Source organism: Callospermophilus lateralis, chromosome 12, assembly GCF_048772815.1.
Source record: "Callospermophilus lateralis isolate mCalLat2 chromosome 12, mCalLat2.hap1, whole genome shotgun sequence".
Lineage (NCBI taxonomy): Eukaryota > Metazoa > Chordata > Mammalia > Rodentia > Sciuridae > Callospermophilus > Callospermophilus lateralis.
Genome location: NC_135316.1, coordinates 46,599,994 through 46,626,781, shown reverse-complemented (window position 1 = coordinate 46,626,781; position 26,788 = coordinate 46,599,994). Strand labels below are relative to the sequence as shown.

Below are 26,788 nucleotides of genomic sequence, written 5' to 3'. Positions count from 1 at the left end.
GTGTAAGATCAGTTCCTAAATATTTTGCCTACATGGGTAACAAAGGTTAGTATAATTTCTCCTCCAAAGAGTTACTTCTCTACGAAAAACAACTTCAACAAATCAGAAATTGAAAGTATTATTACCATATAATACCAACAGAGTGCAGTAGAGTGAAGCTCCATTTCTCATAATTCTTGACTCTTTGTTTAAGGAAAATAATATAAGAAATAAAATATATAGTGCCTTTTATCCTATATTTGCTGAGAAATCAACATGGAAAAAAATGTACTCAAGTTAACTAGTGAACACTTAAAAAGTCCACACTGCCTAGTCTATTAAGTAATAAAAATAAGAAAACAAAATTAGTGTCACCTTTTTTCAGGAAATGAACAATATTTTCAAGATTGGGAGGATTCATTTTCTTACAGTCTTGCTTTTGACTTGTCCATATTTTGTGGGGAGTGGATCTGCATTCTAATAGATAGCTTAGAGCAGAAGAAACGGTGGTATTGCTGGTAAGCACATTTAATTTGTTCCAAATTTAAAATCCTTTCATCTGGGCCTATGGTTGTTTGCACATCGGGCTTGGATCTCAAATCCTAATGGGTCACTTGCTTCTGTGGCTGGAAGCAGCCAGCTTGGCATGCCACCAGCCAGTCTCAGGAAAGCCTTCCTACAGCCAGCCAGACCTCAACTCCCCAGCCTCTTAAGCAGCTCTAGGAACCTGCCTTGCTGAAGCATTCTGCAGGCGGTGGGGCTGGTGGACAGTGAAGAATGAGCTGATCTTGCTTCCTACCCTGGAGGAGGTCTTGCCCAGATGAAAAGGGGACAGGATGCCTTATAAGGAAGGCCTAAGCAAAGAAGGAGAAAAGACAAAGAGCGATCTGGAAAGGCAGGTTTAATGAACTGTTAGAATCTGATTAGAGGCTAATGTCCCTTTTAGTGCTTTGTACCAATTTACAACTGATATACTTTAACCATCTTCCCCACTGGCTGTGATAAAGTCATTAGTTTAAAAAATGCAAGCTAACCAGAGTCTTTGAAGTTAAAAACTTATAAATCATAAAAACTTGGCTGGGTCCATGTTTCATTTAGCACATATAAATAACACTATTTTCATGATAGCTTTTTAAAACTTCCATTGTTGGTCCTGAATAATTCATTCTACAATATGTGTAGAAGTCACTATGTACATTTTAGTTTCATGTAAAAGTGAAAAATATACATTTTTCTCTTTTACTGAATCAAGTTTTCACTGGAAATAATTCTACTATGATTTTACAGAATCATTCATAGCCACAACCGTAATAAACAACACAGATAGCCATGTACACAGCTAGAGAACCAAGCCTCAACTGTGCTGAGAAATCAACTCTCTTAAACAGTACAGATTCAATTTGTATATATGCCCAAAAATTGGGTTGTAAATATATGTGAAGCATATGCATGATTCTAACCCTGCTTAGCCTAAATGGATGCATTAAGTACCTCAGCATGCTCAAACCACCCAGGAAGACCCACAATTTTTAAACAGTGCATGGTAATTATAGCATTGAAGATACAGTCCTTGGAACAAAATAGTAATAGATTTATTATCTCACTAAGCTAAGGTCATATACATACAATCTCAGATGACTAAACTTCAAAAGTGTAATAGGTTCTAATAACTTGGAATTGCTGTCAAACATATCTTGCCATGATCTTAATCAAAATACATCTGCTGTGGAATCAATAGCTCAATTGATTCCCAAGAGGAAAATAAAATTACAGAGTCATCAATTTTAGTGTCACAGTACTTTGTATATTTATGTCGTAACAAACATTTTGATATTCTGTGACCTTCAGAATTATAATTCATGTGTAGTAGTGCATTATATATATATATAAACACACCACATGTATGTATAAGTTGTTGCCTATGAGTGAGTTTTATCAATTGCACATTTTACTGTAGGATTTGTTAGTTGGCTGTTGACCAATTCCATGTGCAGTGAGTGAGAACAGTGCTCTGGATAGTCCTATTTGCCAAATAGGATTTGGCAACACAGTCGTCCAGCAGGTAGTAACTCTCCTAGTCAAAAGCCACATAAGTGCAACAGTGATTGATGCCAACATCTCAAAACATTCAGAATGGCATGCGCAGCAAGGAGAAGGGACTGGTCTTCAATGACGGTAACTCAAACATGCAATGGTGGTGACTTCCCAGGTCAGCTTTACAATTTGCCCTTCTACCCCCATAATGCAGGTCTTTCCCCATCCCTCCTAAGTGTGGGTAGGTATGCATACTGGAATAAGGAGCTAGCGAGTCATAATCAACAGTTTAACTTTTTTTTTTTCCCCCCCCTGGTACCAGGGATTGAACTCGGGAGCACTTGACCATTGAGCCACATCCCCAGCCCTATTTTGTATCTTATTTTTAGAGGCAGGGTCTGAGTTGCTAAGCACCTCACTTTTGCTGAGACTGGCTTTGAACTCATGATCCTTCTGCCTCAGCCTCCTAAACCACTGGGATTAGAGGCGTGTACCACCACACCCGACCTCAACAGTTTAACTTTTAAACAAGGTTTCATTTCCTATGCCAAAAATATGTTTTTCCCTCTCTGGGTACAGGACATAATAGGTCACAAACATAAAATTAACAGCTAATATATGCATATATACCATAGACCAAACCATGTGCTAAGTGTTGTACACAGAGATACTCATTTAATCCTCACAGTAACCCAAGAGGTTGATGCTTTTATTATCTGAAGTTGAAGTATCTGGGACACAAGCAGGTTAAATTACCAGGCTAACACAATTAGTAAGTGAGAGGGCTGTGTTCCAAACCCAAGGAGTCTGACCCCAAGCTGTACTTTCAACAGTTATACTCCATCCACCTGCCTACTCTCCTCCCTATCAATATGCACTCTATACATAAAAATGGGGTAAAAATGTGACACCTTATTGAAGGTTCCACCAGGACAGCTCTAGAATCTAGTATCAGCTTCTTCAGACTGAGCTTAGTAAAGGAACTGTGAAACTTCTGGTAATGGTGAGAAACCATATTTTAGGGAATGACAATATTAATTTAAATCAGCCTCTGGTTTCAAAGCTATTTTACCTTTTATCCCCATTAAATCACATTTTCAATATGTTTTCTTAACTTAATGAAAGTATAAATTTCTGGCAGGGCATAGTGGCACAAGCCTGTAATCCCAGCAGCTCAGGAGGCAGAGCAAGAGGATCACAAATTCAAAGCCAGCCTCTGCAATTTAGTGTGTTCCTAAGCAACTTAGCAAGACCCTCTCTCAAAGTTAAAAATAAAAAGGGCTGGGAAAGTGGCACAGTAGTTAAGCATCCCTGGGTTTTAACCTTGAATGTGTGTGTGTGTGTGTGTGTATTTATTTTTTCCCTATACTAAAAAGTGTCCCATTTAATTTAGCAAATGAGCCCATCCTGAATTCAACATCCAGGAAATCTATAGTAATCTCATCTATAATGTGGTGTTTTGAAAACATTCACATTTTTGTTTCCTAATTCAATATTTTCACAAAGGTTTCATGTATCTGGGCAATAAAGTAACTTCATCTCCTACCTTTATATTCAGGAAAGATGCATTTTTGCATTATATTTAATTTACAATTGCTAAGGTTAAACATTAAAGTATGTTTTTCTATGCTTAGATATCCTCAATGGCAACTCACTTGTACAAGGCATATGAATTACTAAAGTACCTGAAATGGTACAAAACAAATATCAGCTCAGACTCTTCTACTTCAGCCAGCCTTTCATCTGTCATTCCTCTGCAGATTGGGAGCATGGCTATCACATTAGTGACTACATTTTATTAACAGAGCTAAAAGCCAAAACTATTTAGCATCCCCCTGTTGGGACCCTCAATTTAAATCCCTTTCATGGTTTCAATGATCCATATGTACATTACTCTGAAATATTTGTCTTCAGCCTCAAAAACAAAATCCTTCCATAAAAATGTCACATTGAAACATAGGGAGCAATCTCTCTCCTAAGGACTAGCTGAATTATGTGTGTAATGTAGCAACGTATATTATCCTGAAAGCAAGAATCATTCTGTTTCCTTATATTAGTAAAGCGCTAAACTGCCGCACAATGTACAGTTTACACAAATATTTTAGAAGTGTTTCATTTAAGTGCCAGTTGCTAAACTAGCCATGAAAAAGAGAAGTTCTTATTCAAGTTGCAAATGGATGTTTTTAAAGGAGCAACCAACCCAACCCAAACTGGAAACCCAAATTTACTAAATGCATTTTTGAAGAGCCTCAATAAAGTATGCACTGCATATCAAGGTTTCATATGGACCACACATACAATACCGTTCCCATAAGACTGTATCACTCAGTGAGGTTGCAGACATCTCAGTTTGCGCAACTACGCACTATGATGTTCACACAATGACCAAATCACAGAGCTACGCATTTCTCAGAACTTATCTCCATCATGAGGAGACACATGGCTGTGCAGTTTTAGAAACAACAGATGCATGCCTTCTACCCTTTGTTCATTTGTGCAGATGGTTAAAATAACATCTGAGCTTCCAAATAACACTTTCCAAACCACTGTTAATACAAATTGTAATAGAAAGGTATTTCTGTCATTCATACATTTGAGGGTTGCAAGCTGGCTAAATCTTTCCCTAAGTATGCATAGAGGACTTCTACTGGGCCAAAGTCATCTCATTCTGTCCACAACACATTCGTGAACCAGGAGGCACTAGAAGGGGTATCAAGGGTCAGCCAGGGACTGGAGAACAGCATTCATCAGAAACCAGAAAATACCACAGCAAGAAAAGTGCCAACCTACACCAATAGAACCTGGAAAGGGAAGGCAAAGTTCCAGTTCCCTGGGCAGGAATTGACACTCTACAGAGAGATTCAATATGTGAGAACAAGAATTAGGTGCTGGGAGGGCCTAATGAGTGGGCTTGATGTCAGATGATGGGAACAGCTGAGTTGAGTCCTGGAGAGGAAGTTAGAGGCAAGATCCTCTCCATGGCTAGCAGAAGCTCATTCTCAGAGCCTAGCCCCAGCAAAGTGCAGAGCCAGCTAACAGGAGCAGGAAAGATTTGGAAATCGAACCATGTACTCTGGCCCATGCTCCATGCCTTCTTCCTGGGCATATGGAATGCCACCAGACCGGCCACCATGAGCCTGGACAGAAAGGCTCTCTACTCGTGGCAACTGGGAAGCACTTGTAACACAACCACAATATGATCACAGGGCTTCCAATTTTTAAAATAAGGACAATTATAATAATAACAACAATACCATTTAATGAGCACTTATATACCAAGTATTGTTTCATGGGCTTTATATTCCCTACAACATTCATTTATTGCTACTTCTACTCATTCAAAATATACTTAATGAGGGTCAGGCCCTACTCCAATTATTTAGAATACCCTAGTGAATAAAAAAAAAAGTTTTGTGGAGTATCATTCTAGTGATTTAATCCCCCAGTAACTTTTTTTTTACCATGTCCATTTTAGAAAAGATAATTATTAAAGTGCAGAGAGATTACATAAAGTGCCCAATATTATGAAGCTGACAAGCAGTCCCGCACTGAGGTGAGTCTATTTTTCACTGCTACTGGGGACAAAGATCCTTGTCACTGCTACAAAGCTCTAGAAACTTAGAACTGTGCTGGCTACTCTGGACAGACCCCAGACATCACCATGGTGGTTGCAGGGCCGAGGCAGAGCTCCAGACAAAGGCAAAGTGATCTCACATGTACTCTAAAGGGACAGAAGAGCAGCTCATCCTGTGTCTCACCCCACCAGATAGCAGCTGCCACTAACCACTTGCCCAAACCTATTTTCTACCATTTGGCTCAGGCTACATCTTGACCACGTGAAAAATGCTCCCAACCCCAGGACTGTGAAGACTCTAGGCCATCATAGGATTCACAGCAGGCAGATTCTATCACAGGGGTTAATACCAGAATCTAAGTAAAAGGAGGGCATGGATTAGTCTTTTATAACAGGACTCCCCAGACTGAAAACTATGTGGAATACATAGACTATGCTAAGTAAGTATTTGTTGGGCTAAGGAAAAAAACATGCAGATAAATATAAAATCAATTAATTATCTTGGGTTCAGGAGGTGGTAAGCTGGTTGTTGACAGAGGTAAGAGCATACACAAAAATCTTAGCGCTATGGAACTCTCCATATTGGTGAAGAATGAAGATGTTAGTAAGGCCAGAACATTTCCTTCATTGGGAGAGTAACTGATGAGACCAGAAAGGTCACTTGGGGTCAGGTTCTGAGAATTCTTATATATTAAGGCAATTCACTCATTCATTAAATTTTTTTTATTATTGCCTTGCTGTTTGCTAGTTGTTCCGGGTGCCGGTGAATAAGATAATATCTCCTGAGAGCTTGCAGTAAATGGGGAAGAAGTGTGTTTGGGTGTAACACAATAGCTGATGGGAATCCTGAAGGCCTATTAAACAAAAGCAGATATGTTTAAGCTTTGTTTTTATAATAACAGTACTGTACCAAGTTCAGCGGCACCCACCTGTAATCCCAGTTAATCCAGAGGCTGAGGCAAGAGGATTCCCAGACCCTATCTCAAAACAAAAGGTAAAAAGGGCTGGGGGTGTAACTCAATGATTAAAAGCACCCCTGGGTTGAATCCTCAATACCACAGAAAAACAAAACAATAGTACTCAATGTAATCTGGAAGATGGTTCATAAAGATATAATATGAAAGTTGGGGCCTAATCCAACATGATGAAGATTTGGGCCTAATTTTTCTTCCATTAGGTGCAAGGTCTCTGGTCCTCAATCCACTTTGAGTTGAGTTTTGTGCATGGTGAGAGATAGGGGTTTATTTCATTTTGTTACATGTGTAACCCTTTGTTGAAGAGGCTATCTTTTCTCCAATGTACATTTTTGGCGCCTTTGTCTAAGATAAGATAACTGTAGTTATGTGGGTTAGACTCTGTCCTCTAATCTTTACCATTGGTCTACAGGTCTATTTTGGTACCAATACCATGCTATTTTTGTTACTATTGCTCTATAGTATATTTTAAGATCTGGAATAATAATGCTGCCAGCTTCATTATTTTTGCTAAAGATTGCTTTGGTACTCTGGGGAATTAAAACCAAAAATCAATAAATGAGATGGATTCAAACTAAAAAAATTTTTTCTCAGCAAAAGAAATAATCAGTAAGGTGAATAGAGAGCCTAAAGAATGGGAGCAAATCTTTACCACAAGCACATCGGATAAAGCACTAATCTCTAGGATATATGAAGCACTCAAAATCCTTAACACCAAAAACACAAATAACCCAATCAATAAATGGGCCAAAGAACTGAACAGACACTTCTCAGAAGAGGATATACAATCAATCAACAAATATATGAAAAAATGTTCATCTCTCACAATTAGAGAAATGCAAATCAAAACTACTCTAAGATATCATCTCACTCCAGTAAGAATGGCAGCTATTATGAAGACAAACAACAATAAATGTTGGCAAGGATGTGGGGGGAAAGGCACATACATTGCTGGTGGGACTGCAAATTGGTGTAGCCAATCTGGAAAGCAGTATGGAGATTACTTGGAAAACCTGAAATGGAACCACCATTTGACCCAGCTATCCCACTCCTCGGTTTATACCCCAAGGACTTAAAAACAACATACTACAGGGACACAGCCACATCAATGTTTATAGCAGCACCATTCACAATAGCTAAATTGTGGAACCAACCCAGATGCCCTTCAGTAGATGAATGGATAGGGAAACTTTGGGAGATTATATATATACACACACACACACACACACACACACACACAACACAATGGAACATTACTCAGCATTAAGAGAGCATAAAATCATGGCATTTGCAGGTAAATGGATAGAGTTGGAGAATATCATGCTAAGTAAAGTAAGTCAATCCCCCAAAATAAAAGCTGAATGTGTTCTTTGATATGAGGATGCTCACTCATAATGGTGTTAGGGATGAGGGGAACATAGGAGGAATGGAGGAACTTTAGATAAGGAAAAGGGGAGGGAGGGGAAGGGAGGGGGCAAGGGGGTAGGAATGATGGTGGAATGAGTTAGACATCATTACCCTAAGTACATGTATAAAGACACAAACAGTGTGAAAATACTTTGTGTAAAATCTGTGACTTGAAACATTGTGCTCTAATATGTGTAATATGAAATGAATTGCATTCTGCCATCATGTATAACAAATTAGAATAAACAAATAATTTTTTTTAAAAGACATAAGATGAAACAGGGAAGGGATAGCAATGAGCTCATGGTATCCCGTGACTGCCCAGGAGAAGAGAGGAACATGAACAAAAGCAGTGGCAATAGAAATAAACAGGAACAGAAGGAAAACTATTTGAGAGAATTCACAGCAAGAATGAACAGCCTTTGACGACAGCCTCGGTGGAGGAAGCTTGGTGTAGACAGGGCATCCAGCATGGCACAAACTTCTCTAGATTTTACACTAAGGAGGAGGAAGGAAAAGAAGTGGGAAAAGAAAACCACGCTATTCATTTCTCCTTAATTTAAAGGACACGCTATACCCTAGGATGTGTGGATATTTGGATATATAGTTTAATTGTAAGGTTTTGCTTACTCAGAATCTGTTAAACAAATGTTGTGTGGGGGGCGGGGTGGTTCTCTCTAGTAGCCTGAATCATGAAAAAGAGTATAATAAAAGCAGATTTATCAAACAGGGGAAAATGATTTTTAAAAACTGTATAAATCAATTCTGATTAGCTACATACTTTTAGAAAAAGAATTTACTCTTCTTCCAATACCATTTTTTCCCTTCAAATGTATCAGTTCTAGAGACTATCATGGTTATCAAAACAAGCAACAACAACAAAAATGAATTGGTATTGGACAAGTAAAAATTTTAGTGATGTACATTAATATGGTTAATCATTTCCCTTTGTGAAAAGTAATTTATGTAAAATGAAAAGAAAAACCAGAATACTAAATGGACTATGTAATGAAATAATACCACTGGTCTTTTGTGCCTCGAGAAAATGTAGATTACTATCTAGTATTAAGTCATTTATTTTCTGGAGGAAACAAAAGAAATGATCATTGACCTATATTTCCACCTTTTCTTGTCTACCATAATGTCAAGTGGCTCCTTATCATAAACCACAATAGATTAACAGCTGTTGAGTGTTGTCTCCTGCACAGACTGAAGAAAGAGCACTTGTGAACTGAGAATAAGTAAAGGAATAAGTAAAGGAATTTAGAAGAAAAAAATTTTCAAGTCGATTTTTTTTTTTTAAAAAATTATTACCATTCTAAGAGAAACAAAAAGAGAATGAGTACCTTACAGGTCTTTAAATGGCCAGAAAAAAATGTGTAAACTGCTAAATAAGTAAACTAGGTTTTAACTTTTCCTCCAAGAATTCATTCCCTTTTTCATCTCTAATTTAGCCCTTTAAAATTTCGGTGCCTACTATGTAACTTTATCTTTCTTTAAAACCTTGTGCAAACGACCTTCATTTTTATTTTGTCCAAGAAGCATTATCAAAGCACATGAAAGATAACAGAGTATCTATCTTGTTATTAAGAGCTATAACTACAATAGTAGTAAAAGATTACACCAACAAGTTGCAATAGCTTGCACTGCCTAGACAATCTCATCAGATGCACAGCAGAATAGCTAAGCCAGTCCCTTCTCTTTCCCACCCCTACCCAACATTCTGGATCCCAGGAATGAGAAAGAGATTGCTAGAAGGATGCCAAGGGCACACACTCCTCTCAAAACGCAATCTGACCACCTCCAGGGTTGGCCACTTCATGTTTTGAGTTTTCCAGATTCTCCAAATATTTGTTAAACTAATTAAATGTCCTTAGTTTTAATAATTGTATTTTATGTATAATTCATTGTCAGTACTCATTAAACATTTTTATTGGCAATGCTGTTACATATTTACTTTCCTTTTATGCTTAGAGCATCCAAAGAATTCTAACTACCTCATCCTCTTATTCTTCTAAAAGCATTTTGTTTTCCATATCTGGATTTCTTTCAGTATACTCTCAATATTATACAGAAATATGTTACAATAGGACATTGCCTAGGATCATGAGCCTATGATCATATTTTCTGGTTTAGACTCTGCTGTCTACTAGGTGTACAACCTTCTCATAATTTTATTCAAATTCTAATATGTAACATGAGTCAGGGAATAAAAACACTCATTCAACAAAAGTTTAGAGTATTATTTTAATTAAGAAATTAAATAACTGCACAGAATTTACTCAGACTTTCTAACTTCTTGTCTGCCTCTTAATAAACATGACCCATAAAAATAGGAAGAGTGTAATTTTGAACCTACATAACTTATTTCACCCAGGAAGTCTCTAATACCTTATTCTGTTGTTTGATACTGAATATGGTTTAAATGAATGTAGTTCATAGAAAGTACTCTATTAGCAAGATTGCTAGTAAATTTGCTCAGCTTAGGAAATCTGCTGCTGTAACTCACATATGTTCTTTTAGACCAGGGTTTGTCAACATCTGCAGTAGGGACATTTGTCATGGGGGTTTGTCCTGAGCATTATAGGATGTTCAGCAGTAACTATGTCTTCTATACCAAATCCCAGCAGCATTCCTTCAGGTATAAATATAAAAAAATGTTTTCAAAATATATGATAGGGGAGAGAGAGGTGGCTCATTGAAAAATCACTATTTGATGATTACTGATATTATGAACTCATTAGGAAAGTATCTTATTTTTATGTTGAATTATACATCTAATGAAATAGCATAAAAAGTACCTCAACATTAAAACATGGTAATAATTGATACAAAGTATATTTATAGTTAACTCTGAAATATACCTGCTGGGAAATTAATGTTTTGTAAGAAGACTAGCTTATTTGAATTCCTTCTACCTTTCTGTCATTATCAAAATTTTCACACTAACAGGTACAAAGATTCCAGAGAGGGGCTATGAATGTGCTCCTATTTTAAGCAAAGAGAACTGAAAGAAACCTGCAAGGATTTCAATATTAGTATAGTAATTCAGGGGAGATTTCTGATCCTATTGTTCGACATGGCCAATGAGAACCCACCTAATTAGCCTCAAAAAAATGCCCCAAGAAACTGTAATTACCCAAACAAAGATAGAATGTACACTTGCAACATGGAACTAGAAGATAAGAGTTTTTATTCTTAGCTGTACATCTGATTTGCTAGATGAGGTTTTTATATTCTGCATTTCTTCACAGAAATAGGATGCCCCTATATCAAGGACAACATGAACTGAAATATAAACCTGTTTATATTTTAATAATTTCATTAGAATGCTATCTTTCAAGTAATGTAAAAGTCAATACATCCTTGTGACTGTGCCACATAGTACCTGGGAACTAAAAGAACAACACAGGTTATATAAATTAGATTGCTAAGGAAAGTGGGAAAAAGTGCTTTCTTACAAAAAATTAAAGGTATGAGGGGTCATGGGGCAAGAAACACAATTTTTAGTTTTGAATGTTCTCTAGAGGATCTTGCTTTTTGATTCATAGGAATAAAGGAAGGAATTGCTCTTAGGTGGGGGACATGCTGACAGGGTAAACCACAAATTCATTTCCATTGGTATATGCAGCTTCTGCGCAGTCTGTACCTGTGCTGACTAGCAGCCATTAGCTATGTGCAGCAATCAAGCAGCTGAAATGTGCCTTGTTCAAATTTAAATGTTTTATTGTAGAACATACATGGACTTTGAAGACAGTAAAAAAAGGGAGTTTTGAATTAATTCTATGTTGAAATACATCAATTATACTGGCTAAATTAAATACTAGTTTTTAAATTTTTCTAATCTCTACCAGAAAATATTAAAAAAAAAACTTACCTTTCTTAGCGCCTACTAAAAAAATTTAAGATTATATACAGATTGCATTCAGTGTCTCTGGGCCAAGCTGATGTAACTACAACTTCAGCGGCTCTCAACCTGACTTAGTACCATGGTCCTCCTCTGGACTCCATCAAACCCTATGGAAATTTGGGGACAGGACAAGGAGAGGGAGATGGAAAGGTTTTAATGTCATAAAATCAGAGAAGCGCCACTGACCCTTAGTGCCCAGGGATGTTTAAAGGCCTCAGTGCATGAGTCTCTCTCAAACATCAAATAATTTTCCTAATTATATTCTTAACCGTGTCCCCATTGAAAACTAGGCAGGTAGTCTCACCTGCCAATCAGACTGCAGAACTCACTGCTGGAATACAACTTTTTATCTTCAGCCGTATCTGTGTCTCAACATTCAGAACTATACTCCAACTGTTAAGTGGTTAATGTCTCCAATCAGACATTCCAAGGGCGTGGTACAATTAATGAACCCAAACCACAACTGGTTGTACCTGAACTCCACAAGCTCTTGGGAGGAAAAAAAAAAAAAAAAAAAAAAAAGGAAAGGAAAGGAGGACTATTCTTTTTGCTCTGCTTCCTGCATTTTCTCTCAAAGAATGACACCATCCACCTTCTTCTCCAGGATAGTAACCTTTCCCTTGTTAGTGCATGTGGAATTAGCTACGAGAATTCATGTTTAGTTACGGCCAACTGACTCTTGCTATTCTGGTTAGTCTTTACCTATATGTGATGGTTCTGCTACCATCTCCTCCTCCAGCCCACGGCCAAATACATCTTTGTTCAGAAACTTGTTCCTGTGTCTACTGTGTAACAAATTGACAGCAGCAGAGTGGAAAACCTCAGCAATCTTGGATGCCAGGGGAAAATGTCAGGTCAGAAAGGAAGCCTCAGAAAATCTGACCGCATCTTACACAAGAAGAGTTCATTATGTACCCACAACTTCAAAAACAATGCTTTCAAGTAAGAGACGGGAAGAAGAGAAGGGGGAGAGGTCTAAAGTGATATTACTTAAAACTGGAGCTGAGAGAATGTAGGTTGATATTTTCTAGTTTTGCTGATATTTTAAACAAATTTCATATATTATCTATATAATTTTAAAAAATGCTTGGCAGGTTCAGAATTTGAGGTAAAAAAAAAATAAAGAGCTAGGTATGCTAAAAGAAAAACAAATGATCAAAAGAGAAATCAAATTTCCTATCCAGGTTGACACTCATAATATAAAAGAGCCACTGCAGACCTCTAATCAAGAGAGTACACAAGCACACACTCTCGTGTGTACGTGCATGTTGCAAACAAATTTTAAAGAGCACAGACCTAAAAACTATGAGACAAAACTGAAAGGAACTTAGTAAGTTTTATTAGAAAGTGATGCACTGAATTTTCTCTACTACTTAAAGTAGGCTATATGAACTCAAGTTTGCAAATATTTTCATTTTTTCATAGATCTGTTATTTTGTTATGTAATCTGCGAATGAAATAATCATTTTTATGTCCAAGGGGATTCCATGACACTATAATAAAAATAATTTTTTATCTGGTTCTAAATATTTAGCATCCCTGGAAAAAAACGAAAGCATATACCAAATACTCACCTCACACATACCGCACAGAGCAGTGACGATATTATAGGAGATTTTACTCATTTAAAAAATTGATCTTTTATCTTCTTTTCTGAGACAGTATGCAGGAGCACGAAGATTTACACTTGTCAGATTTTGAAACGAATTATGTACTAATCTTATAATTATCACAATTAGACTCCTACCCCTCATGCAGATCTCTCTCTCCCTTGGGTCTTTAATCAGTAAAGCCACATTCTCAGGTTATATAACAATATTGGAAATGTTATATGAGAAAATTCCTAAAGAGTTACTGCAGAAAGAACTGGGTTCACACTAATAATGCATTTTTGGAAGAACTAAAAATATCCTCTAGGACTTCCAGTTTCCTGTCCAACACGTAAGAATCTTAGAAGTCGCCACAAAGTCTTAAGAGCAAATTAAAAGCTGAAGAAACTGAAAAACCAACAACTCTTCTTAGATTTATTAGATAAGTAAGGTCACAGGGTGATCCTGCCCCCAAATTAGAGGAATAAAGACAGGAGGATACAGGGAAATGTAATTTACCAGAGCAGAGACCTTCTATGGACCATTGTCTAGTCAGGAGAACTTCAGTGTAACTGACAGACTATGTGTGAACAACTCCTGAGAGCTAAAACTCAAGGGAACCAAGTCACAGGGGCTTGCCCGTATTTGTACAGTGAAACTTGTAATCTTTCGTAAAGTAAATTTTCATGTTTAATGAAGGGAATTTGTGTTAGGCTTTTTTAAGGGCAAATGACTTGAATATGTACCTCACCAAAGGGGACACACAGGACAAGTAAGCCCATGAAACAATGCTTAACACCCCATGCCATTAAGGAATCGCAAATGCAAACAACAAGACACACAGCACACTCAGCAGAATGGCCAAAATCTAGAACACTGACAATGCCAAATGTTGGCAAGGATATGGAACAACATGGGTTCTCATTCACTGCTGGTTATAGAAAATGGTACAGCCACACTGAAAGACAGTTTGGCAGCTTCTTACAAAACCAAATATATTATCAGAGGACCCCACTATCATACTTCTTGGAATTCACTGAAAGGATTTTAAAAAGTTATGTCCACACGGTGTTTACTCCATAACTGCTAAAACCTGGAAGCAATCCAGATATCCTTCAGGAGGTAAATGAATAACTGTGGTATATCCAGACAATGGAATACTACTCAGTGTTCAAAAGAAATGAACCAAAAGCCAGGAAAAGATATGAAGGAGACTTGTGCATATATCACTGAATGAAAGAAGCCATTCTGAACAGGAACATATAATTGATTCGAACTATATGACATTCTGCAAAAGGCAAAATATGATGACAGGGAAACTCACAGCAGTTGCCAGGGTATAAAAGGGAAAGTGGGGTGAACAGGAAGAATGCAGGATTTTTAGGGCAGTGAACCTATTCTATATGATACTACAGTGGGGCACACATGTCACCCACATCTGTCAAAACCCATCCAATGTATACCTGGAATAAGTCTTAATGTAACTGTGGGCTTCAGACGATAATGATGTGCTGATGTAGGTTTATAGACTTTAATAACTGTACAACTGCAGCATGCATACACATACCTGGGGAGGCTGTGCATGTGGGTGGCTGGAAGAGGAAGATGTGTACGGAACTCTATACTTTCCACTCAATTTTTCTGTGAATATAAAATGCTTCCAACAATAAAGTTCATTACTTTAAAAAAATTCTCTTAGAAATTGAATTATAAATTCCATTTTAAAAATTTAAAACAAAAGGAATACATTCTGTACAGTTGTTTCCAGAGATGCAATTCAATAACTAAATGGAAAATTCAATACTGCAATTCATCCTGTAGTCAGACGATATCAGAAATAAATATTTGGACATACATAAAAAGAGTAATTTGTACAAGTAATCATTACTGCCAAGTCTATGAAACCATGAAGAGTGACAAGGTGCTATCATAAGAGATTTGAAACAATAGAACTCATTCCCAGACTATTTTATATTGTTTAAATATACCTATAGTACAGCTTCAAATATAATTTTACCACCGTACAATAATTTTAAACATTTTGTCAAGATCAATATAAGGAATTGATTGATAATTTGAAATACTAAGCAACATGGGGAAATATCATTCTGCATGTAATCATTCTCTTGGCAGTGAAGAAAATCATCACCCTGGGAATGTACCTGTTAAATGTAAGACTAAAATACAATTGAATAAAGCATAATATAGTCAATTTTATGCCAGAAGATATCAGAAGCATGGGACATATGTACCTGTGTGGGGCAGTGATGGCGGATGGCCTAGACTTCAATGTCCCTGGAAAATGTCCAGTATTGAAACAATGGTGGGTTTTGGATCACAGCACTCTAAATGGACTCGGCTGAACTTTTCCATGTTTCCAATTTTAGAATGAATTACAAAACATTAAAAAAACAGTTTTAAGTGATCAGCTTTATTTTCTAACAAATAGAATAAGTCATACAATAAAGTTTGGGAATATTTGTTTCAATCTCTTACCTTTTAAGCTAAAGAGTGCTTAGCAAAGTAATTCCATTTTTCCGATGACTGAATAATTGTATGAAAGTAATAATGCCAATCAACATGTTTCATTTTAAATACTCAATTGGTCAGACCTTAATATTCAGACAGAAAATAAGTTATCAAGAAACATAAATGTTAATATACTTAATCATTGGATAAAATATCATTTAAGTTTCTACAAATAATTAATGTTAAATTGGGAACTGTGGACAATTCAGATGCTAAAGTCTAATTCTCTGGTTCAAAAACTCAAAACAATTGGCAAAAAAGACCCCACCCCCCAGTGATCGATGGGAAGAAAACCTGTCACCATGAGATGATGAAGGGGAGCCTGACAGTATCAGTGTCTGAAGTTCAACTCATGGACCTGTTTTTATAATTTATTACCAGTGAAGTCAACAAACAGGGAAACTAACTTAAAAGCCCTACAGTCCCTTCCTAAGGGAATGTAACAAAGGTCTAGTGTTTCATTTTATGCCATTCAGATTCTTACCCCACACAATCAACGATGAGAAAGCAACCTGCGCTATGATAAAACCTTCCAGGGAACTAAGGCACCTGGTACCTTTTCACACCTACATAAACTGTAGCCAAGGATACACAGAAAGAAAGAAAACAAAAGTATTAACAGGACTTCCAAGTAACAGTGGACTACTTTTTTTAAAAAAAAATAGTTTTAAAATTGCAGATGGATACAATATCTTTATTTATTTGTTTTATGTGGTGCTGATGATCAAACCCAGTGCCTCACACATGCAAGGCAGGTGCTCTGCCACTGAGGACAACCCCAGCCCAACAGTGAACTTCTTAATGACACCTCCCCAGGGCAAAAGGGGTTGAAGACAGAAAAGCTACAACATGATTTCAGAAACACTCGGAAAATCTTAGGTCACCCTAGTTTTAGTGTATACCCCCCAAATTTGGGGGTTTCCCAATTCTTCCGATATGGTAGCAGCATAAATCCTAAGAAGCAGACTAATAGGCTCTGACATGTGCGGGCTGATCTGAACCTAGCACAGAACATTCAGCAATGCCAAAACCAGTCTGTAAGGGGTGCATCCTGATCATTTTCATACCAGGGAGCCTGTGCAAAAGGCAATGGCTCGGCCAGGTGCAGTGGTGCACGTCTGTAATCCCAGCAGCTTGGGAGGCTAAGGCAGGAGGATCACGAATGGAAAGCCAGCCTCAGTAACTGGAAGGTGCTAAGCAACTCGGTAAGACCCTGTCTCTAAATAAAATGCAACATACGGCTAGGGATGTGGCTCAGTGGTTGAATGCCCCTGAGTTAAATCCCCAGTACCCACCCATCCCCCGCAAAAAAAAGGCTATGGCTCTTGGGCTGGGGTTGTGACTCTGTGGTAGAGTGCTTGCTAGCACATGTGAGGCACTGGGTTCAAGCTTCAGCACCACATAAAAATAAATAAAATAAAGGCAACAACTAAATTAATTAATTAATTAATTATAAATAAATAAATAAATAAATGCAATGTCCATTTACAACTTAAAAAAAAATTTTTTTTAAAGACAATGGCTTTGTTGCACAGGGTGGGGAAGGAGATCAAGCTGAATCTGAGCTCAAGATGCATACCTCAGGCATACCTATAACTCATCTGGGGTCAGGGTGTGGCTTGATACACCTTGCCAGTCAAAAACTTTCCCTTAGGATCCAATGTCCTCAACATACAAACAAAACAAACCAAAAAGGCAAATAAAAACCCAAAACAGTGCCTTGAATCACAACATCATGCCTTAAGCTTTATATTTTAATTGATAAATGCTGCCTCTATTAAAAGTACATTTCCCCAAGACAAAAGTTTATCAAATATTTATCTCAAATGAGACTACAGGGAAAATATTTTAATCAAGTTCCCACAAGAAATAACTTATTCTAAAAGCACACTTTATTTTCTATATCCCATTTCTTCATTCTTCCATAAAATTTAGAAACCGTATGAGCCTCATTTTTCTTTCTTAGATAGGGGTTCCAGGCTCCGATTGTTTCACCACCATCCTACACTAAGAGTAATGGGATTTTCAGACAAAGCAGGTGTGATAGATGGGGACCCTCATTGTCACTATTCTTTGCACCTGTTTCTCCGCAGGTGTTCATGATCCATCCCAGTGTGCATAGTCCAGGAAGGAACAGTGCAGAGGCTGACTTAATCTCCCATGGGCAGGAAATGTAGAAAATATTCATACACATAACTGGACACTGCTCCAAAACTCCTATTCCCCTTTTCATCACTCTTTTTTCTTTTCAAAAGAGAACAAATTCATTATAATGAAGCGAATGGAATTTCATTAGAGCCATTAAGTCCCTATTACAGCAGGCTCTCCAAACTAGGAAATGACCATCTCCTACCAGTGAGTTATCTTTTCCAAGCTGTTGTGATAGAGCTGCACCGTAATTAAGAGCAGACCACTTTCATACTCTAGTGGGTGGATCTGTAAACTGCAGGCGATTTGGCACAAAATATCAAAAGCCATAAAAATGCACACATCTTTAGTTCTAGAGACTCTAACTCTTGGAATTTATCCCAAGGTAATAATTAAGGATGTGCAAAATAATATTTATTTCCCTGCTGTTCATAATGACTACTTCTTGGAAATAAACTAAATGTCCAAAAATAGGATAGTGGCTAAATTGTCATAGACCTATAAAGTAAAATATCACAAGTGAATATTTCAAAAGATACAGAAGCATGTGAACATTTCAAAAGATATAGAAGCATGTCTATGACATGCATGGGCTTTAACTGTATTCTTAAATATAAAAATCAAAACACAGAACATTAAAATTTGCCTCATTAAATGCTGACAGTCTTACTTGTCTCGTGTTTTTGGATGCTTCTCTAATATGATGAGCATGTATTGTTTTGTCAAAGAGAAACTAGGGGGAAAAAAAAACAGTACAAGTTTATTTTCTTTAAGATGCCAAAGAAATGAAACTCTCAGAAAGAGGAAGGATTAGAAATGGGATTTAGGAAGAACTCCTTACAAGTGTGATTATGAGGCTCCGAAATGTGCAGTCAACAGAGGTCATGGAATCTCTTTGCCTGGGGGATTTTTAAGAAAAGGGTAGCCAACTCTCATTTGAGGACAGCTTGAATGCAGCTCTGACCTCTGCGGCCTCTTGCAGCTCCGTGTGCAAAAAGCCTGAGCCAAAATACAATTTTCACTCACTGACACACAAAGTGGTCAATTCCTCAGATTGCCCCCAATCCTCTACAATCCTTTACCCAATTCAAGAGAAAAGTAACCCTAACATCTTCCACCCAACAGTGAAAGCCAACGAGCTTGACTTTATGTGACAGCAGCTTGCCTGTGCGTTATTCAGATAATACAATCGAATGTTAGTCTTCTGCAATTCACCAGGGTCTTCTGAGTTTCCCATATTAAAGAAAAATTACGTATTTCAGCTACTTAAATATACCAAGCTGCTACAAAGAAAACAATGGTGCCTATTAACAATCTAATGCACATTTACTTGTAAGTTTAAAGACTCAAAATCATGACCAAAGTAACTGCTGGGATGTGGTTAAAGACGAATAAAAATGTTCAATTCTGAGAAGTTCCTTTCTTTTAAAAAGACCTCTTGAATTCTACCCCTACTATCACAAGACAAAACAAAATCCACCAAAGCCTGCCTCTTCATTTCTATGAACGCAAATGTAACATTTTCCAAGATGTTTTAATGGGAAGCAGTTTTCCTGGCCTGCGCCAAAAAGGAAGAAGATGGAGAAGAAGATAGAGTTGAAGGGTTAACACAAGCATGACCACAGTGAAGACAGGTTTACACCAATTACCAAACTGAGAAAATGAACTTGAATCAAGGAGGAAGGCAGCTCACTGGCCAAGGAGGAGGAGGCCAAGGTTGAAGCACAGGGTCACAAGAGAGAAATAACGTGCGGTGGTGCCACAAGCTAGATGAATAAGGTGGACCTTGTGAATGGGCATTTCAGGGACCCGATTCCAAGACAAAGACAAGTTTCAAATGAATATGAATCTCCTGCTGGGACCCTTATGGCTTTCAGTCAGGAAGCAGCCTTGGCCATCGGCTTTGCAATCAAGGCATCTGACACTGAGAAGATTCGGCAACCTTTAAAGTACAGCATTCTCTGCACCAAAAGCTAAGTCCTGTCATTTTGATGAAATCATAATCTGGTCACAGCAGAGGTCTGCCCCTTCGCAGACTGTGTTCTGAAGAGTTGGATTTTCTGGATGGGTGAGGGTTCCTCTCTTCTTGTTGAAAATTTAAAAGAGAAAATATTAGCCACTTAGATGGAAATACTCCTGATATATTTGACATAGAAGGTGAAGGACAAGAGGTAACTTATTTGTGATGACTCAGATGAATAATTAAGAACATGGATGACCAGGCAATGCTGCACACAGAGAACGTCAGGGCCGCTGGAGTGTATCTATGCACAATGACCCAAGAGCCTGCTTCCTGAGTCCGTGTACCACACGTGAGACCCTGCCAGGCTGCTACTTCCCAATTGTGTCATGTTCTTTTTATAGACACTCCTCTGCCCTATGGTGGAACAGAAAGAACAGTGGGCTTCAATCTCCCATGGACTTAGGCTGCCTTTTCCAGCTGAAGCATCTCAACTAGATAACTCTTCAGTCCCTTTTCTTCGTGTTGTGCTACTTCTCATCTGCTATGTACTTTGAAACTAGAAAAATAAGCCAGCTAAATTTGCATGGAACGTGACATGAAATAACGTGCATGGAAATAAATTTGCATGGAACGTGACATGCTTATTGGTAAGTGATGTGGTCATGCACTGTGACACGCACTTGTCTTCAACACAGTGTTTTAGTCTGATTTTTCACTGGTGTGACAAAAAGACCCGACAAAGAACAATTAGATGAGGAACCGTTCATATTGGTGATCACAATTTCAGAGGTCTGAGTCCGTAGTGGACCAACTCCATTCTTTGGGGCCCAAGGTGATGATGCAGAACATCATGGTGGAACAATGTAGCAGAGGAAGATAGCTCAGGACATGGCACCAAGAAGAGAGAGGGGAAGAGAGGTAGAGAAAGAGAGAGAGGGAGGGGGAGAAGGAGAGGGAGAGAGAAAAAGAACAAGAGTGCACAAGCAGAACTTTCTCTTCACCATCACAAAACATAACCCCCAAAGTCATGCCCCTTGGGACCCGCCTTCAGTTACCATCAGTTAATCTCTATCAGTAGATTAATTCACTGACTGGGTTAAGGTTATCATAACCCAATCATTTTACCTCTAAGCTTTCTTGCATTCTCTCACACATTTGCTCTTGGAGAACACCTAATATTGAAACCATAACACACAGGTCTTGTTTTTATAATTCCTAGTCATTGGTTAACGTCCCAGATAGTCAGGGTTTCTGGATAATTAAGATTTCAATAGTGACACAGCACTATATTTCTCTATGCCTCTACCTCACCTAGTATCCTCAATGCAAATCATTGGTCATTTGATCCCACTGGATTTTTTAGGCCACCTAAGAGTAAACTTTGCATATCCCCTTCCAACTGTGATGGAAGCAAACTCATCTGATTACAAAATGAGTAACTTTGAGGACTCTACTTACCTTATTAAATGTCTGTTCAGATCATAGAGATCCTTAAAGTCTTCTAAAACATGATGCTTGTGAAAACTTAAAACTTAGTACAACTCCTGATGAGAAGGAAATTTATTCATCTTTTATTTTCTGGAGTTCTAACACATGATTTCCATCTATTGGATATTCCGGATCAGAAGAACAGCCTGAAAAACACACACCACAATCTGCGTCTCTTCCTTCTACACCTGCATCCTGAGAAATCCAAGTCTTGCTCCCTGCTAAAACTCCACCTCCTCACAGACAATCTCTCCCCAGCTCCCTCCTCTCTCCTGAGTTCTAGATCCATATGCCCTGTGCACCACCACCACTCAGATTTCTCACCAATGAAAAAGTATCCAAGAACACTTATATAACTTCCTCGTCTCATATAATTTTCTCCTTACCTTACACTTTCAAAATCTATAGCAACTCTTCTTAGCTTTTTCTGCTATATTGGAGAGAAGATACTCATTTAGGGACAATATTGGCTGCTGTTGGGCCAGCTCTACTGTGTACCAAGGGAGTTGAGAGGTAATGTTCAGGAAACATGGACAGAGGGCCCAGAACACAAAACCTACCTTCTCAGAGATTGTATAGCATATCCTAGACAACCATCAAGAAAAACAAGAATTTGTATTATACAGAGTGGAATGAATTGAACATAGGGATAAACAAGAAAATGGGTTCTAAGCCCATGGGTTTGGGTGCTGAGCACTACTTCTTTTCATCCGTCCCCATCCAAGAGGACAGCTGGCGAACAGGGCTAGTTTTTAACTTCTCCACCCTCCCCCACCACTGGAACTATTTACAGTTCCTCCGATACCTTGGGGCACCTTGTGTTTCATTCACCTTGGGAGAAACATCCTTTCCTCCTCATTTAGGGACAGAACTCCTCATCCTCCAAGGCCTTATAAAATACAGTGCTACAAAAATTCCTCTCTCTACCATACGGAAGAAATTATTTCCTCTAATGTCTTTTTTCTCTAATCAATGAAAAAAATCCTTGATGCTGAGCCCTATGTAGTACTCATCTTCATGTTATCAGTCCCCAGCACAGAGATCGGCGCTGAGCATATCTATACAAAGTATGTAGTGCACACAGACCAGAAGCTCTTCCACTGATCTCACTTAATAGTATGACATTCTTACAAGTAACAATAAACACTGGTGAGGATGTGGGGGAAAGGTTCACTCACACATTGCTGGAGGGACTGCAAATTGGTACAATCATCTGGAAAGCAGTATGGAGATTCCTCAGAAAACTAGGAATGAAACCACCATTTGGTCCAGTTATCCCACTCCTTGGTTTATAATCAAAGACTTAACAATCAGCATACTATAATGATGCGGCCACACCAATGTTTATAGCAGCACAATTCACAATAACCAAGCTATGGAACCAACCTAGGTGCCCTTCAACAAATGAATGGATTAAAAAAAAATGTGGTATATACACACAACAGAATATTACTCAGCCATAAAAAAGAGAGAAATTATGGGATTTGCTGGTAAATGGATGGAACTGGAGAATACTACGCTAAGTGAAATAAAGCAGCCCCAAAAAACCAAACGCCGAATATTTTCTTGATATGTGGATGCTAGCCTACAACAAGGGAGACTGAGAAGGAGAAGTTCATTGGATTAGACAAAGCGGAATGAAGGGGAGGGAGAAGGGATGGGAACTGGAAAGACATTAGCATCAATCAGACAAAACTTTTCTATCCTCGTGTATGAATACACAATGAGTGTAACTCCACATCATGAACGACCAGAAGAATGGGATCCTAATTAGAATGAGTTATACTACATTTATATATAATATGCCAAGATACACTCCTCTGTCATGTATATCTAAAAAGAACAAAGAAAAAAATTTAAAAAGAAAAAACAAGCAGATCTATGAAAATAAAAAATAAATATGACATTTCTCTAAATCTTCCTTACTGGGTTACCATCAAATCTTCATCTTAATGTAGTAAGAGAGAGGAAACCTATGATTTAGGTCTATATGTTAGATATATGCAAAATATGCATCTTCACTTTTTATATTTAGAGACTTTCTTACAGTTCCAGACATCCTTTAGTCAAAAACTTATAAATCCCATAGTGCTTAGTTAAAATCAACAAATGCTTATTACTAATTGATCTCTTGATGCTAGCAACAGAGGGACACTTCCCGGGTCCTTAAATTGCTATGTATCTGATGTAATTTTCTACCAGACTAATCAGTCAGCTGGTCTTTTTTAGGCCATGCCTCATTTCTGATGTTGCACAGAGAGAGAGCACAGAAGGTGAAATCTGATAAGGAAAGGGATTTAAATCACAGCAACAGCACTTCCAGCTTGTATGACTAATTTCTTATCTGTAAAATGGAAATAGTATCTGCCTGACAAATAATCTTTTGATCAATCAAGTGAGAAAACATATGGCAATGCACTTTATAAACCAGAAAGCAACACAAAGTATTTTTTTTAAACTACATCTTTGTTAAATAGCGTATCGAAGCTCCGTTGTACCATCTTGACCTCACATTCAACCTGATGAAGTAATCTCCTTGAAGAGTTCTGATTTCCTGGGATCACTGTCACAGGGAATCTGGGTGTGTGTGCATCCTGGAGCCATGATGGACAGGCTGAGGAAGCTCATGAGCATCTATATGATTCCAGGTGGGTGGGGCCAACTTCTGCCAATTCTAACATATGCCAACTGGCTACACACAGGAGCATTCTAGTGCTACCAACTCCGTGCACACACGCCCACTTCCACCCCCAAGAGGTACCAGACTGTGGGGCAACTTGGCGGCCAGCCTATGAAAATGTGGAAACACTGTGGAAACATTAGCCAACAAAGAACATACTGGCAGCTGAATCAAATGTTTAGGCTCTTAGATGTACCCAAATAAATCGTGTGTGTGTTCTAACAAATGTTTTCTTTGGAAAGCGTTTCTCAGTGCAGACGCTGTCAAAAGTACCCATTTTTAGTGGGTTAAATCAAGGGCTCAAAGTAGCTGAAGGGTGTGGGGGGGGTTTTAAAAAAAATAAAATGCCATAACCCCCTCCCAAAAGTTAATATTGACTGATGGAGGGCATCCATGAAAAACAGAAAAGTTGTTAATGGGTTTTCAAAGTTAACTTTTTGATGAACTACAAATGTTAAACAATTATCAACATAAATACTAATATTAGAAAGTTTCTAAATATTAGAAAGTTCCCAGAACTTGACAAGGTCTAAAAACTGAGATATTTTTAAAAATACACATATCACTAAAGGCAGATGCAAAAAAAAAAATGCAATACAATAGGGAGTAAAAAGTTAGAAATTATAAGTAAAACTCTTCATTTGTCAGAGGCTTTAAATAAGCAATCAGTCAGAACACATTCAAAAAAATTTATACTGAGGTCAATCATTTGGAAAAGAGTCCTAATACAATCCAATAACATGACCTTCCTTAACAAAATAAATTCTGCAACCAAAACCCAGACAAAGCTTGTAACATCCTGCCAGCCTCTAGCGCAGACGCAATAGTATACCATGATAGAGAAGAGAGATATACTTATCCCTGTTCTCAGGGAACAATGTATGTGTACATTATTTATCTGTATGACATTACCCTATCCAGTTTAGTTTTGCTTCCATGACAATATCTTCCAAGATAGGAAAACTTATTAAACTGTGAACTATAAAGCCGATTCCCTCAAGGCCCGGGTTAAGAAATGCATGGTGAATAATTCTCCTGAGGCTCAAAACAAGGAAACTCCATCTCAATAGTGGACAGTTTCATCACCACCAATAGATTTTATGTATAGTTTCCGATGACACCAAAAATACTACATACAATACAGTGCTAACATAACTATGAATAAACAGACCTAATGGAATTTTTAACTGAATTTATCGGGTGACTCAAAGGGAAAAAAATGTTTATTTGCTTATTTTCTACTCACAAATTGGCTGGTGGTACAACTAAGGTAGTCAAATTTATCAGATTTGAATTTCAACAATCACTAAATGTTTATTAAGTCACACCAAAAGATACAAACCAAGGATACAAAGGGATGCTAGAAAAAGAGGGGAAAACGCTCAATATGCATGAATATAAAAATCACAGCAACCTGTTAAAGGTAATTACTGTATACCAAATTTAAAATGATTCTAACATTGAGTTTTGATTCATCAGAATAAAGAAACATTGGCAATAAATGAAACTTCCTTCCTTACCCTGAGACATTTTCATTATAAATGGTCCATGAAAGAACCCTGTGAGGTCTTTAAAACAGTCTTCAAAGTTTAACTTCCTATAATTAATCCAATCAATAAAATTATCAAGACAATTGAATAATTTATTACACAGTCATTCCTAGTCACAGTCAACTTCAACACATATTGTGAATAATTAATCTCCTTCTGGGACATCTCAATTGCCTTCAGTATTACACCAACCGCATCTAAACAAATATCACAAAGTGGACTCCCAGCCTGATTCTGGGTTTCTTACAAACCTTATTAGTTTCAGTTTATTTTTATCATCTGGAATGTCTCAGACGGAGTTCACAGTAATCACAGCTACAGTAGAGCAACTTCAAACATAAATGAAACAAATAACTGGTAGATCGATACAAGGTGACAGACTCCCAGCTGTAATCTTGCCCTAGTGTGACCCAGCTCTGCCCTTCTGCGCTCTAAAGACTTAATGAATCACCAGGAGCACAGTAAAGATTGTGTATGTTTTGCCCAAGTGAGAACTGGATTTATATCAGTACCAAAAGAGGATCATCCTCCTGCCATAAGACAAATACAATGAGGTGAGGCATATGTTTCGAGAAGGTACTGGGCATGATGGTTTCTGGCAGCTCTGCACCTGGGTCACAAACACCTCTTCCTTTTAAACTGACAGAAAAATCCGAAACTAAATGAGGAAATAATTTAAAATGGCAGGCGCTTCTTTAGAGTTGTAAGCTTCCATGTTCCAAAGGAAATGATGTAATAGCAATATACCAAAAGGAGAAATGTAAAGCAATGTACCAAAAGGAGAAATGTGAAACTCATTAAATTTTCTGAATATATTTTGCCCTAGAAAATGTGTAAAATGATTTTGCTGTTTAATATTGAAGATGCTCCTACTGGCCCCAAGGTAATTTTAAATACTTAATTACCCTGTGGAAAAAAAAATAAGTTCTTTAATAAATAAAAATCTATGCAACAAAGTTCATA

At 37.7% G+C, this 26,788-nt stretch overlaps 1 protein-coding gene across 2 annotated transcripts in view; it reads right to left on the bottom strand.

Moving 5' to 3' along the window:
- Klf12 (KLF transcription factor 12) overlaps positions 1 to 26,788 on the bottom strand; it is a 445,629-nt gene that overhangs the window by 255,498 nt on the left and 163,343 nt on the right. The window lies entirely within an intron of this gene.